At 40.3% G+C, this 16,960-nt stretch overlaps 2 long non-coding RNA genes across 2 annotated transcripts; both read right to left on the reverse strand.

Annotated features, from left to right (window-relative positions):
* Nucleotides 1–1,074: 1,074 nt before the first annotated feature.
* LOC121704041 lies at nucleotides 1,075–3,297 on the reverse strand. Its single transcript, XR_006030215.1, has 2 exons — nucleotides 3,254–3,297; nucleotides 1,075–2,826 (listed from the first exon to the last, which is right to left on the reverse strand). It is a non-coding gene; the product is annotated as an uncharacterized LOC121704041 (long non-coding RNA).
* Nucleotide 3,298: 1 nt separating this feature from the next.
* On the reverse strand, nucleotides 3,299–8,875 carry LOC121704042. Its single transcript, XR_006030216.1, has 4 exons — nucleotides 8,516–8,875; nucleotides 7,255–7,335; nucleotides 6,939–6,971; nucleotides 3,299–3,358 (listed from the first exon to the last, which is right to left on the reverse strand). It is a non-coding gene; the product is annotated as an uncharacterized LOC121704042 (long non-coding RNA).
* Between the last annotated feature and the right edge of the window lie 8,085 nt (nucleotides 8,876–16,960).

Genomic DNA, 16,960 nt, shown 5'->3' on the forward strand with positions numbered 1-16,960 from the left:
GACCTCCAGCTGCTTGTATGTTGTCAGGAGGCGGAGCCAAAGATTGGAAAATGTAGATTTCTAGGGGGCGCTATAGAGTCTATGAATGTGTGAGGTGTGATTTTACGTATCTCATATATTTTATGTCATAGATAGATGTCACATGCTAAATTTAGTCGGTTTATGAGGTATGCAAGTTAGAAATGCTAACCCTAGGTTTAGATGGCCATAATTTGCATAGGTCAGACAGGCCTTGATAGGATTACACTAGTTAATTCAAGATAGTACCAACATGTGGCACATATTTTGATACACGGGATGATAACAAACTAGTTTGTCAAATTTGGGACATCTAATGACTTGTGTGTTGCCAGGAGGCGGAGCCAAATATAGGAAATATTGGATTTCTAGGGGGTGCTATAGAGTCTGTGAATATGTGAGATGCGATTTAACTACATACTCAAATATAGCTGCTTGTGTGTTGCCAGGAGGCGGAGCCAAAGATTGAAAAAAAAAAAAAGGATTTGTAGGGGGTGCTACAGAGTCTGTGAATATGTGAGGGTTGAGTCCATTTCACTATATTTTGTGTCATCCAAGGATGTTACATGTCAAATTTAATCAGTCATATTCTTGTTAGAAATGTGAAACCAATGTGTACATGTCCATGAATTGCAAAGGTCAGACAGGTCAGATAAGCTTACACCAGTAATTTTCAACTAATAACATGTGGCACAAATTGATATAAAGGGCATAGAAATTGGCAACTGGTTTGCCGTATTTAAGACCTGTAGCTGAGTTTGTATTGCTGTAGCTTCCTGGATGTGTGAGGTCATTTCACTTTGAGGTTTCTGAATGTGTGAAGTAATTTCACTCCGATCCCATATTTACTAACCCTAGGTTATTAGGTCATAGGTCAGACAGGCCTTTGTAGGGTCACACCAATTACTTCACAACATTAGCACATATAATGCATGTGATGAAAACAGACTTATCTGAGGTTAATTTAAGCCTTGACCTTGCTGATGAAAACCAGAGTGCAGTCAATCAGTGGTCCAAACATATAGAACCAGTACAAGTGAAAGACAATTCAAGTAATTATTTACATGGAGAGTCCTTTACTATCAAAGATGCTTTAATGTACATTGATACATGAAGGGGATATTGAAGTACTCAAGTCCCAAAGAAGGATGACAATACAATAGTATTATAGTCAATTAACATAACTCAATAAAGAATATGGTTACAATTTTAAGCATGATTTAAAGAAATTGACTTTCAAAAACTAAAAAATTAGCGTTTTTAAAGTGATTATGGATTTTTATAGTCTAAGAGCAAAAATAGCAGTATTGCTTAAGCCTATATGATGCACCAAAGTAAGTAGGAATGTTGGACATGTCTTAATTCATATTAATTGACATCTACAGACTATAGGCTTTAAGAAAATATATGGTTTAGATGGTCAATTCAGCTGTCCCTTAATAGTGTAGGCCAAAATGTATTAGCTGAACAAAATTCTTCTAAGTTACCCTAGCAACAACCTAGCAACCAACATAAGAACCATAGCAACAACCTAGCAACCATATTAATTACCCTACCAACAACCTCACAACTACCACCACAATGTCAACCGAGCAACCACCATTGCAACCAACATGATTAACCTTGCAACCAGCATAGCAACCACTTTATTTGGAATAGCAACCACCATATCTACCCTAGCAACACCCTAGCAACCTTCTTGGTTACCCTATCAACAACCTAGCAACCACCTGTACAATGCCAACCTAGCAACCACTTTGATAGTCAACCAACATGACTAGCCTCGCAACCATCTCAATTACCCTAGCAACCAGCATAGCAACCACTTAATTTAGTATAGCCACCACCATATCTACTCTAGCAACACCCTAGCAACCTTCTCAGTTACTCTATCACCAACCTAGCAACCAACATGATTACCCTATAAACCTGCATAGCAACCACTATATATCCTGTAGCAACACCATAGCAACCTTCTCAGTTACCCTAGCAATAGCTTAGCAACCACTACCATAGAAACCCCTATGTTTCACAAAATACCTGTAGAAAGCCTCCAGGGTTCCCCGCAGAAAATTGGTTAGTCAAAGTGGTATGGTGGGGTGGGGTGTTCTTGTTTGTACGATACAATAAAGACTCCACCATACAAACTATACCACACTATACAATTTTTTACAAATAAGAACAGTGAATTAATGTGTGCAACTTTAACAAACAATATACAAACTATACAACAATGAAGTGGAAAAGAATGCAAAAGAAAAACATTTTCAAAATGTGCAAACGTAATCACAGTCACTGCTTATGGCAGAGCTGACAGCATCGCTACAGCCATCCTCCTTGGTTTAAAAAAACACAATTCAAGGGCCCTTTGATAATTGCACTCTTTAACAAGTGCGGACCATTTATGCTTTCATGCAGGCTATCAGACTGTTGCCCTGCAGCCTGTTCTGCAAGTCTATCTTGATCTATACATGGAGAGTAAATGAAGTTTAGATTATTTTAGACTTTTGTGTAAGATGTGTAAGATTTACACAAACGATGATAAATAACACGATGACACCACCCGCTGCAGACCATAGGATGTGAGAATGCGCTCCACAACACAGCTGTAAATGGAAGCAAGGACTGAGGTGTCAAGGCCATCATGCTTCAGCCCCTTCAGGAAGTGGACAAACAAGGCCTTGTTTACATGCTCGCTGTCTTGTTGTTTGTAGAAGGACACTGCTTTAACAGCTCCTTTCTGTAGGTGTCCTGTTGGAGTCATATAATGAAATGGAATGCATACATCAGGATATCAGGAGCGAGGATCTGTGAAAACATAAGTAGAAGAGAGAAATTTAAGATATGTTTAGAACATTTTGAGCTCCAACACAAAGGCAAAGCAGTTTCAGCCATGCAAACCATATATTTTCTTAAAGCCTGTCACTTGTACATGTGAGTTAACATACACTAGCACATGGCCCACCTTCCTGCAAACTTTGGAGGATATAAATGTATACATGGCACTATTTTGTATATTGTCAAAGTCAGTAGAAAGGTGGGACATGTCCTAATGTATATTAATTGACATCTAGAGGCTATAGGCTTTCAGAAAATATATGGTTTAGGTCAGTGTTTTTCAACCACTGTGCCGGGGCACACTAGTGTGACTGAGGTGTCAAGGCCAGCATGCTTCAGCCTCTTCAGGAAGTAGACAAATGAGTAGCCAAACAAGGACAAACAAGGCCTTGCTTACATGCTGGCTGTCTTGTAGTTTGGCACCACTCTCCTTTCTGTGAGTGTTCTGTTGGAGTCATATAATGAAGTGCAACCCATACATCAGGATATCAGGAGCAAGGATCTGTGAAAACATAAGTAGAGGGGAGAAAAAAAAGACATAAAGATATGTCGAGAAAACATTGCAGGACCATCCCTAAACAACACATCAGGACACCTTTCTTTCCTTTTTCATTTGATCACTACTGCAATTCATAGACATATGTTGTATACAGGTGAGACAAGGGTAAAACCGATGTGGGTATTTATGCTATTATAGAATAGGCTACTAAAATATAACTCCACAACTTCAGGTGTCAATTTGTATTTGTAGTTCTTCTGCAGGAAAATCAGTATAGGCTACTTTGAACATTAAAAGCTGCATGCACTACGTAGTACACACATGCATACAATGCATTATTTTGGAGATAGAAATGTTGTACTGCTTTGTTTTTCAGAAAAACGGTAGTAGCCTATAACAGAATTTTTTGTCACATGAATTACCCAGACCCAAAGAAACAAATAGCTTATTACGTGAAACTGACCTGCTTATAATTTAATGTCAAACAACATCTCAACTAATTGAAAATCAGGATTGTATCACCATCACACTCATTCCGATAATTTAACCATAACGTGTCGTGAACAACGATTTATTTGGCTAATTATCATGTATTTGTCCACATCTTTTACCATTATAAGACATTGAATTGAACTAAGATATTGCTAATTTCAATTACCCAGACCCAAAGAAACAAATAGCTTATTACATGAAACTGACCTCATTATAATTTAATGTCAAACACCATGTCAACTAATTGAAAAGCAGGATTGTATCACCATCGCATTCATTTAGATAATTTAACCATAACGTGTCGTGAACAATGATTTATTTAATTGTCAATCATGATTTAACAATGATGTGTCACATGACAGCAACCAGCCTATCACACTGGGGCTCTTATACGGGGCTCTTCGGTGTTTTTAAAGCGTTTACATAACTCAAAAAATCTGCAGATGACACAGCAATAGTGGGGTTAATACAGAATAGCGAGGAGACCAACTACAGGACCTGGGTGGATCAATTTGCGAAATGGTGTAGGTCCAGCTGTCTTCTTCTAAATATACAGAAAACAAAGCAAATAATAATAGACTACAGTACAGAACTGGGAGCCAGTCCCCCCAGTGTATGGTTAAAAATGGTGAGGATGTTGTGATTGTAGTCGAGTACAAGTACTTAGGCACAATCAGAGGCGCACCTTGTCAACAGGCAAGGCAGGCAACTGTTTGGAGCCCCAAGCCACTAAGGGGCCCTCGACCTGGTCTCAGCGCGTTTGCCGGTGGGTCGAGCGAGAATTTCGTCCATAGAGATTGAATGATATATTTATTTTGCGTGCTCCTGTCCTGTTGTACAAACAGTAGGCTACATCTGTACATATGTAGGCCCTATGCTATGGCCTTATAAACAGCGGATCTGAGTTCAAAAGAGTTAAAAGAATCCGCACATATTTAGGCTACTGTGGTAGCCTAAACGTCAATCGAGGGTGCAGTGATGACGGATCAACATCGGAGTTTGGCATTTAGCCTACTCAATGAAGTTAGGCTAATGTTAATTGACAGAAAGATTGAACATGGTTTGCTACATCTATACGCCAGTAAACTTCAGCTAGCTAGTTACAGTAACAGTTACAACTAGTTAAGCAAGGAGACGGTTAACGTTATGTTTGTAATAGGGCTGTCAGCCATAACATGTTAATCACGATGCAGTAAGGACCAAGCATACGCGTTAATTTTTTAGAACCCGATTGACGCAAAGTGCTCCAAAAACACAACATTTCTTCTTTGTTACATTGCTCCGGAACTGTTCATCGCAGCGAGATGAAACCTTTAAGAGCAGAAGTGGGGCTTTCCAACGAGACTACACACTTGCCTGTACGATCAAGTATGGGTATGGGGGAAAAAATCATGAAATTAAATCAAATTGCATCATATTTACAGTCTACAGTTCTTTTTACCTGCGTACCCATTACTTTCGTTTGAATTACTCGCGAACCCGTGATCGCATAGATATGGCAAGCATATCAGATGAAAGAAGAGACACAGGGCTATCCATTGGTACCATGTATATCCTTCTGGGTTATACAACAGACGAAGTGATAGCAAAATAATAACTTCATATCGCTGGACTTACCCCACGTTTTTGTCTGTTTTTATGACAAAGCATGTTTATGATGCAACTTTATCGTGTGTTTCTCTATGGCAAAGCATGTTCATAATCCGGTTTTGAGATCCTAGCAAATTCCTGCGTGGCATCCAATTCAAGGCTCACATTGCATCCCAATTTGTTCAACAAAGAAACCCCGTTTTTGCCTCTACTTTGTTCATGGCAATGCAGTTAAAAAAGTTGTTGTAGAGAACCATTATGAGTGCATACAACATAGGCACACAGGCTAACACGCAAACTCGGGTCAAGTCAGGTCAGATCAGTTCGTGTCACAGATATAGAGCGCAGAGAGGTCATTTTTCATCACTAAATTAAAAAAAATGCCATTTATTTCTGTAAGGCGCACACCACATATGTCTGTAAATTGCTCAGCCCCAGAGAATCCCTCCACCATGGCAATGATTTTGCCAGATTCAGGACAGTCTGATCTACACACGCATACTGTAAGGCAAGTCGAGCTGCCAGCTTGCAGTACATGTCAAAATATAAGAATTTTTATAATACGCTTTTGTATTTTTATTATTTAACATAATAACCTAATGGTGATATAACATAATGGTGATAACACTTGTCGGTAGGGCCCTCTTGGAATTTTTGCTTGGGGCCCCCACAGACTCTAGAATCGCCTCTGGGCACAATAATAGATAATAAGTTGCAATGGGACAGTAATACCAACACCATCTATAAAAAGGGGCTGCAGAGGCTGCATTTTATGTGCAAACTAAGACAATTTAGAGTGGATAGAGATATATTACCTTTCTATCATTCATTTGTGAAGAGCATGCTACTTTTTTGTTGTGTTACCTGGTATTTCTCTTTGTCAGTGACCAAAAAAACCAAACTGAGCAAGATAGTTAACATGGCCAGCAAGGTTGAGGGGCAAAAACCAGACAGTATTGCTACGACCTGTGAAAGAAGGGTGTTGAAGAAAGGTCATGCAAATAATAGAGATATGTCACATCCCATACACCAGGCATATGAGGTGTTGCCATCAGGGAGGTTCAGGCTACCTTCTTTCCAAACAAATTGAGCCAGTAGGTAATTCATTCCAACTAGCATTACATTGATGAACAAGACGTTACCTGCAGGACCATGCACTTTCTTTCCAGCTGGACTATCACAGTATGCACAACTGCACTTTATCATTCTATAAATGTGTAGTGGGGTCTGTGCCTTCTGCCCTGATGTTGTGTATGTGTGGGAGTGTGGTAGGGTGGGGGCGGTTGGGGTGAGGGAAATTCTGGTCTATATTCCGTCTTGTATTCAGTCTTGTCTAACTGTCTACTGTATGGCGCAGAACAATTTTCCGAAAGGACAAATAATAAATCTATCTATCTATCTATCTATCTATCTATTATTTTAGAAGATTTTGGTTTGATTTTGGTTTGAACACCTTTCTACGAAAATCAATCTTGGGATAAAGTAATTATACACTACTCACCCTGGGGCTCATATAGGGTTTTCCCTCTAGACCCTGCAAGTGGCAATAAAGACAATTTAGACCACCATGGCGTAAAGTATGCATGCTTAAAATGCAACAAGTACAAAAAATCATATACAGACACAAACACAATCATACACAATCATATTTTTATGTCTGTTGGACAATTCAATCATCCACACTCATCCCTCTCCTCCCAAGGGACATATGCATATATTTACATTCAACGTAGTTTTCATAAAGCTTTTCTACATATGGGTGTAGAATTTTTGATAACATATGGCTCCTTTTATCCTAAAGAATGTCAAATACATACCGACTGGCTCATCAAAACAGGAAAGGCTATCCAGACCAAGTCCATGTAGATCCTTCACAGTTGAAAATGAAGAGGCCTTATCTGAAAAAGATCAATAGAAACCTTACTCTAAATCCCCATCCAAGAACAATTACTATGTGTTCTCCTTTTCTTCAGTAGCAAATACACTGCCCGTGAATCAGAAATATATTGGTGTCCCAATATAATGTTTACTCATAACAGCTGGCAATAGTGATTGCATGCAGATAAGTAACCGTGCAGCAAGATTGTGTCAGCTTAATGTTACAGTTTGTGTTAGGAAACAGTAGGTGAGTGGCGTGGGTCAGCATAGCAGACGGTAGACGAGTGGTGCTGGACAGTAGGCAAGAGGCAAAAGATAGTAGGCAAGTGGCGCAGGGCAGTAAAGGAGACAGTAGGAGAGTGGCATGGAATAATAGGAAACAGACACGTCACCAACAACAGTGCGAGTGGCCTACTGTAATTACTGCTATTATTATCATTATTATGTATTATTATCAATTTGTTTTGTTATAGGCTAGACACACATTCCATATTCACTGTATAGGCTATTTCTGTCACTGTACACATGTCATCTGGAAAACTTGCCTATTTATCTAACTGTTGTACATAATTAATCTTGATCGTCTACATAACTGCTTCTTTGCACTTCTGGTTGGATGTCAACTGCATTTCATTGGCTCTGTACCTGTAGCCTACTCTTTTAAATTACAATAAAATTGAATCTAATCTAAATCTAGCCTAATCTAATCTCTAATATTATGGGCTACACACATTGCAATTCTCTATTGAATTAAACCCCTCTCTTAATCAGGTTAAAGAAATACAAAATTATATTATAATATAAGTGAATATCTAACATCTGAGAACTGCTGTATCAGAATACAATTGTTTTATAGCTGATATGTGGCCTAAAACAATGCGCGTTTTCGCAACGAAATCTATTCACGTTCATCATGATTATCGATTATACATGCCTGGCTGATAGGCTACCTCCCAGCTGTTAGCTTTAGCCCACACTAACAATATTAGGCTACAATGTTAATTTACACAGACAACAGCTGTTTTACAGATTAATGTAACATTACATCATGCACGTTAGCTAAATTATAAGTTGTGCAAGCCTACTCTGAATTCACAGTATTGCCCATGCATAGGCTACTATTTCATGTTAAATCAACTTTAAAATGTTTTGCTCAATTGCTAGCAAAATGATCATGCTAGCGGCAGTAGCAAGGCTCACCTCATTTCCCATTTGGATTCTTCTTTTTTCTCCGTCCCTGCTCGGTTCTTGTTTCTGGATTCTGGGGTTCAGCCTTTTAAAACTGCTAGCTAGAAGGTGGCTCCTTCTAACCCACAACTCAAAGCAGGCTTAAGAGTATGAAACTGCACGTCAAAAGCATCAAATAACATTCTCGCCATTTTGGGTCGGGCTTTTTTGACAGATGACGTGGTTCTGTTGGCTCATTGAATGCGAAATACAACGTGATAGTAACACGATAATTACGTCCTGCTCAACACGTTTTTTAACAAGGAAACGTGTTACACAACACGTCCCAATAGATTAATTAACGTGACAGTGACACGTTCAGACGTGAGACTGGGTTGGTTTATCAGTTCCTGAGAGTGCCAGTTAGCAGGACAGCCGTGGTAATTCATTGTTATGTGATGTGTGGAATATCCCAGGACAGAATGGTCAGCAGTAACAACTTGTGAGATAGGGAAAGGTTGTAGTCCTGCATTAGCTTTGAGCAGAGGACATCCTCCCTGGGATCTGCTACTGTGCACTGGTCATCCACAAGGTTTGTCTTGTTATAAATACACAGTCTTGGGAAGAGGCTTCTGACAGCCATGGCATTTTCTATGATTAGAGAGATCCCACAGCGAGCAGCAGAGGAAGCCAATGGCCAGCCTGGTGCACAATTAATAGATTTAGGTTTGTATTGGAGGGCAGGTTAGCAGGATAAGTAACATTAGATCCTCCAAAACCCCCTAATGTCATTCACAGGGTTTTAATAAAGCGGTGTTCTGTATTGGTCTGTTGGCTTAGAACACCACTAGCTCTTACAGTGGATGGCCGTGCTTATCCAGTTTGCATAATACATTGATTTGAAATAAATCGACCCACTTGAGGATTTCCCCCTGAGAGTCCTCTTGATTGCAGTCTAAGTGGCGTGGGTGTTAATCCATGGTGTGTATTGGCACAAATTGCACTGGGTAGAGAGACACGTGCAGTTTCCTGACTGTTTCATGTCACAGGAAACAGAAGTGACTTCACACCCCTCCACCCCCCACCCCCCCACCCCAAATATGTCCCCCCTCTAGCTACTCCATGTTGGTCATGGTTAGTTGGGGCTTAGCTTGGTGTGTCATTCAAAACTAGATGTACCGCATAGCGGTACAAAATATGACCGCCGCTCAGTCCTGTACATCCTTTCCGCGAAAATAAATCACACTAATCAATTTGTCTCCATCTTTTACTCCATCCCCCACTTTTGTGTATGCTTGTTTGGCATGCCTGTGTGTGTGTGTGTACAGCTGCACAGAAAGTAGCCTACTGGTGCTGAAAAGGTGAATAGATTGTAGAATAGCCAAAGAAGTTGTAGCATTGTTATAATACCTTTAAAATCTCTAAACAATCACAAGCAGGGCAGTTCATCACAGTTCATCCATTGGAACTGGATTGATGAAAGGTCACTTACATCTGTAGGCTACATTGTATTTGGGAAAAGCAAAAGGTATCAGCATAATGTTATATTTTTATTTATTTATTTATTTATTGATTGATTGATTTATTGATAAAACAAAAACATCTCCATGCCGTTTTCAACAGCTATCAAAAACAAAGGTCATTTTTGGATAGATGGATTTTTTGTGAATGTTTCTTCTTCTGCATAAGATTTTAGTCATCTTTAGTTCATGTGATACTTTATTGTCAATGCACAAATTAAGTAACAGTAGTCTGAAACGAAATGCTGTTTTACATCTAACCAGTGGTGCAAATAACTGACATGTCCAAATGGGCCTTGATGAAATGCGTCGCTAGACTGTTCATACACATTTTAACGGGCCAAAGTTAAAGAGCTGTTGTCCTTTGTTGTTCGTGCAAATATAGGCTGATTCATGTTCCCTTGCATTGTGTAACTGAGGTCCATGGCTTGTCTGGCTTTCACCAGACCAAGCTCAATCTTTTAAGAAATCAAAAAATAAATAGCGGGCAGATCAGGCTGGGTTCACCCAGCCTAGTCCATAGGCGCCCGATATTGTTTAATTTTCCGATTGAGATATCCACGCTCTGGCTATTCTAAATGCAAAAATGCATCAGGGAGTTATGACAGAACTGTAACTAACAAACTAGATCCTAATAGAAAGCTGTTAGCTTCCCTAAGCTACAGCTTGTAATTGTTACCTAGGTAGGCCTGTAAGGTAGGCCTATTTACAACATAAATTGTCAATAGGCTATGCTGGCGACACAAATAAAATCTCCTTTAGAAACCAATGGCTTACGCCTTACAGTATTAAGCGGACTTAAACTGCCATATCATGCGAAAAGTTGTAATCAAATTATAAGCAGCTCCATGAGTCAAGGAAAGCGCGAATGAAGTAGCCACTTCTAAATGAGACCCACTACACAGTAGCTTAAAGGTGCCATGTGTAAGAATTGAAGTAAAAATATCCAAAAAATGAGCTACACGCATCAAAAGAATGAGAAGAAATAAGGGCGATGGTGTCATTGAAAAAATGACAAGGTATAGTGCTGCAGAGATATCAACTTGAATTAGCATGCTAAATTACTAGCCACAGCCCGACAGGTGTCATAATACCAGTTTCGGCCATGGGAGGCGGTATGTGGGCAACATAACCGCCAGCCAAACTGCAATACACGTGTGTCGGTTGTTACTCTAGGGTAGACCAACACACTTTCTGGAGCTATACTGCCCCATCTTTTATGGAATGTGGAGTATGAATTGATTTTTTTGCGGACATTACACATGGCACCTTTAAGGTGTGTTGCTAAAGCAGCCATAATGAAATGAAGGTGTCATTGTTTGGATACTTCACACACACGTGCTTTTTAATCCCACAGACTACAATTACCAAGATGGAATCAAAGCACATCGATTCCCCTCTCACACCCTGCACGCACTTCAAACAAATAAACAGGCGTCTCAGTCTCACGCATGTATAGGCAAAACTGTATCAGACCGGTGTAACGTTGGTAAATCTTCCATTGCACAGAATGATTTTTGTAGCACGTGCAACAAATGACAGTCGAAAGATACAATTACAGTGCTGCTATCAATTTGCTTGGTATAGCCTAACCGCATTTATAGTTTTCTACAAATGTAATCAAATTGGCCTCCATCACTCAACCAATGCTAACGGTAACATTATTGTACCTATAGGTCCTTATTGATATTATAGGCTAAGACTAACGTACCTGCAGTAAAAACCAACCATGTCCGATAAACAGAATCAGATTTATTTCGGCTTCAAGAAGAAATGGGAATTACATTTCATGTGAACATTGTCCTATCCTTATTAGACGTTCTCTGCGGTAAACTACAGTCCTTGTAGGAAGCGTCCATTGTTTTTCCAACCCACTTTTAACTTCCAACAAAATTACGTCTCACTGCAACGATGCGCCATCTAGTGGACAAACGACTACTTATCGCCAATACTGGAAATGCAGCCATGATGATGATGATGAATATTTGGCTTTCTATTAATCCTACTGAATTTGTAATTATGTATCGGCCATTCTAATACCGATAGTATGTGCGTACCTTTGTGTGTGTGCATGTGTATATGTGTGCACCGCCATCTACAGGCCAATGAGTCTACAGTCACTAAATGTACACATAACCTAAATTTTTTTAGACCCCCCCCATGGATGAAATTCTACGAAACTTGGCATACCCCCAGAGAATGCCAGGTCAATCATACACATAACATTTGGTGCAGTTCTGAACATCTTAACTGAAGATAGGGGCGATTAAAGCAGAATGATATTGCATTTTCATTTTTTACCAGGGGGGTGCAAATCACAAATGAGTGATTATGGGCCAGGTTGATGTGGGCCCTTGAGACCAACATACCATAAAAGATTCTTCATCCTACATGCCACGGTTCAGGTAGTTATTTAGGAAAAACTGCTTTTTTTGCGGTTCAGGGGGCCCAGCACGGGGGGGGGGGGGAGTAACCCCCGGGGACGAAACGAAAGATTTCCGTAAAAGTATAGTGGGGCTACATACCCACCAAATTTCATGTGCACCGGTGTTTCGGTGTCCCAGGTATCGTTGACAAAAAATTCAGGAAGTAAATGACGAAAAAAAAGAAAAAAAAAGAAAAAAAACAACAAAAAAAAAACTTTGACAATCATTATATGACCGCTTCGCTAGCTTCGCTAGCTTCACTAGCGGCGGTCATAATAATCATCAACTGAAGAAAGATTTTGTCTAGAGAGTGTCTTCCAACTGTGTATGTTCATGTGGACTGCTTAATCTTCTCTGCACATGTTTTTTGTATAGTTTAGTTTAGCGCATGAACCTTTTAATGACATGCTTCATATGGAGTGAGACAATATCTGTTTTTATCAATCTGTTTTCTCAGGCAATGCAGCGCAAATTAACACTGTGGGGAAGATGTTGCCATAGTGTCAGTTGCATCATTTATCACTGCAACTGTTGCTATTTTGCTGTCCGGTTGAAGTGCATTCAATGCAGCCTTTCAGCACTTCAGTATTTCATTCAGAGTGTGCTTAAATGAGATGTGTCAAATTTGCTAATTGTTTTTAGCCATTTATCTTTACCTGCTGGGACTTGGTGGGGAGGAAGGAATATGTCTGTCTTATAAAGGATTGTAGCATATTGGTCATGGGTAAATCTCTGTGAAGAGCACCTATAGATCAAAAAGATTGTTGATTTTGCACCCTCTCTCTTTGATGGAGGCAGAGTCTCGTCCCCCTGTGTAATAATTCTGTACGTTTGATGAAGCCTGAAGGGGCTATCATATTGTACACGGTATGTGCTGCGCTTGCCGCTAGGTTGCTCTTGGTTGAGGTAACGTCCCAAAGATTTTTGGTTGTGCTTGCCACTGGGCTCAGCGCAAAACACCAACGACTTACTGCGCGCCGCAGTCAAAGTTCAACCTGATTGAACTTTGACCGTGGCACACGCAGGAGCGGCGAAGCGGCAAAATGGCCGCTTGTGCTGCGCTTTGCTCAGCGCAGCGGCAGACCAGTGTTTGCGCGCGGAATCGGTTGACTATAATGCATTTCATAGCGCATGCCGCGTGTAATGTGTGAGGCCCTTGACCCTGGTCGCAAACATAAAGTTTAGTGAACTGCAGCACAGATGAATGTGTGGCAACTCTGGCAAGAGCCAAGCTCACTTCTCTCTCAGACCAGACAAGGCTCCATGGGTTTCCCCCATTATTCTTTGGCCTTGTCTTCATTTGCTCTGTCGTCTCCTGACTCAATCTCCTCAATCACGTCTAGCAAACAATCCATGAGCAGACCCTCTCTGAGTTTGGTCTTCCCAGCTGCGGATGCTTTTGTGTTTTCCATTTTCATGTGGAAAGTATCACAGAAAGAAAAAAAAAAACTCGCAGAATCCCCGAAACTAGGGTCAGTAAAATTCACCATTTCAAGCGTGGCGTCTGTAAGCCAGAGAGCTTCTCTGACGGTATTGCTCACTACCTTTAGGACATGGCGAGGACGAGGCGGCGCCGCGCCGCACTGCTTTTGAGGAGCGCGCGGCACTGCACTCGGAATCTATGAGTAATCCCTCCTCCCGTCTTTGAACTTAATCCTCTCAACAGGCGCTGACCTGGGGCCCGGCTCACTGAGCGCACATCAAGAGACCTGCTCATATGCATATGTGCTCTCATCCACGCCACAAATCAGAAATGACTACCTCTGCTGCTCGTGCAGGCGATGACGTGCATTTCAAAAGAGACAGAGATGCTTTTATTTTGTCGAAGAAGACACAATGGTTTCCAGGGTCTTTTACAAATACTGTGAAATTAGACTTGGACTATCCATTATCAGGGAGCTTTCTGAAAACCCCTTATTTTTCATAGCATAAAGGAACGAACCTGACTTCAAAGCTCAAAATGTTGAATGTTTGAAGTCTCCTTCTCTTTGTTTTTTTCCCTTCAACTTTGTTCTTTTATTATTTATTTTTAAGTGGGCTGTACAGTTAGTTGTAAGACCTCCAGTGTTGTAAGGCTGGGATGTTAAGATGGTAGATTTTTCTATAGGATTATTTCTTTCTGTGATATATATATTCACAACTCACATCAGTGATTGATGTATTTATGTGTCCAACACAAATCCTTAAATAATTCTGTGTAAGCAGTGCTTTGCTGAATAAAGAGCCCCCTCCTAGCTGAGTGTTGAAAATAGTTACCCTAAGATGATATTTTAAAATGGTTGTACAATGCTGTATGCAAATATTTATTTAGTACTGTAAGCACAATATGTGCACTATGCATCATATAAATTAACTTGCTTGTGTTTTTATTTTGTTTACTAAGCAAGAAACTTGACTTGAACTCCCTCCAGATGTGAGTGTGACTCCACATACAGGTACAGCCTGCATTCGAACAGGAGTGTGGGGGGCCTTGATTGGATAAGTTAAAGTTTCTTCCTGGTTGCTGATTACGGCCAGCTGGGTTCAGGCGATGGTTTGGGCACAACACACCACAACCAGCAAGACTGGTATATAGTGATATGAATCCAGTAGCTGGACCAGCAACACACCACTCTGGATTGTGTTTCTTAAAAGCATTGTGCAAATGCAGTCTATTTTCTAAAAACAGACAGAAGTCAAAATGATAATGTCCTCATCATTTATCCATTATCGTCCTCCTGTAGCTCCAATCTAGCAATGCTAAAGTCAGGGTTTAGCCACTCAGAGAGCACACATACTGATTGAATATGTATGTATGTAATTCTCTTTTTGGGTGAAAGTGTTTGCTAAATGAATAAATGTTAATGCAAATTTAATGATGGTCGTTGCACAACAACCCTTCCTGGAGATGCGTCCCTTGATTGATTGTTGATCCAATCGCTTCAAATTGAATTCAGGTCAATGTTCAGACATTGGAAACTTCCTACTGAAGCTTTTCCAGACTAAAGTGAGCAGAGTAAATAATGGTCGATTGGTGCCAGTCTGGTCGTCTCAAAAAAACATGACAGGAAAAAACACAGAGGAAAGGCTGTGTTTTAAATCTTAAAATAGCTCTGCTCGTAAAATGTCACCCTGATCAAGATGCTCCCATGAGACTGAAATGGGGAGGAGAGAAAGGACTGCAGTTCAGAAGGCTACACTATTAATGTGTTAACTGAGTGCGTAGACAGGCGCACAAAAAAGCGCAGCCTTGCTGTTTATGATTACAGTGCACCAAACACATCAGTCTTTCGTCAGCATCCGTGAAATGCTGTCATAAGGTTTTCTGGGCTCTTGGACTGAAGTGTACTGGGACTCCCCGCCCCTATTAAAAACGAATGACACATTTTGCGGTTTCAGTTACAATGCTGAAGACCACAGGGAGAACAAGGCAGTAATGTAGATTACTGAACACCATGGCGTTCACAATAAGCTTTCTTCACAGCTGGTTTTGTGTTTCAACGGTCTTTGAGTCTTTGGTGTATAACGTGTTGAAACCACCGAGGAAAAAGTGCCTGACATCTAAGAGGGATGTGGAAAGAGCTCAGTATGGATTGAATTGCATGACATTTAGCAAAATGCAATTAATTATCTGTTGATGTAATCAGTTAACAAAGCAATCACTCAGTTTTGCATTTTTTTTCTGCAATGAATAATTCATTCAAATGTCTGCAAATATTTTTTTACAGACACTTGTTCCACCAAAGCACCCTTTGATGTTCTGTGGTATACATGGATGGTTTCACTCCCAAAAACTTACAATATGTGAGCTCCCAGGTAATCAACTGTTTTTCTCAAGTTAGTTTATTTCCCCCCTTCCATTTGTCAGAAACTGTAGAGAGTTGAATTCTGGGATCTCTCGTTTTTTTCTCTCCATCTTGACACTCTGGCTATGTTGCATGAGCTCATGGGCGCTGTTTTCAGTAACTCTTTAATTAATGAGTGATAGGCGCGCACTGAAGCAGATCACCTCACCGCCATGTGTAAATAACCTTTTGCCGACGTCCCCCCTTCCTCTGCCACAGCTGACGGGGCATTAAGTTGTGAAGACTTTATCTGTGGCAGCTAGTGTGGGGAGTTTAATTAAAATTCCAGACTTAATGGAGTCACAGCTGTGAAGATAAAGTTTGAAAAAAAAAAAAATCAATTTGATTTTTCTTTGTATGGGTAAATATATTTAATAACAATCAGAGAGGATATTAGCGTGTGTTGCACGGATGCACTTAAAGGTGACTTTGCTCTATCCTTAGCTTTTGGTTGCAGCTTTGCATAAGCACGAGGTGATGAACTAGAATGCTGGCCCTTAAAATGCATCATGTCAGTGTATTTGTAAGGGAATTTTAAAGTGACTGACTGCATAGTATTGTGCATACTGGTTTACTGTGGGAATATTTAGACATAGGCCTACATTCGACATTTCTCTGTGATTAAGGCTACATTGGCATCAAGTGTTGTTAGTTAGCCCAGGGATGTATCACACAGTAGCCACGTCGAGCATAATTTCAAATCCCTAT

This window comes from Alosa sapidissima, chromosome 2 (assembly GCF_018492685.1).
Source record: "Alosa sapidissima isolate fAloSap1 chromosome 2, fAloSap1.pri, whole genome shotgun sequence".
In the NCBI taxonomy this organism is placed as follows: Eukaryota; Metazoa; Chordata; class Actinopteri; order Clupeiformes; family Clupeidae; genus Alosa; species Alosa sapidissima.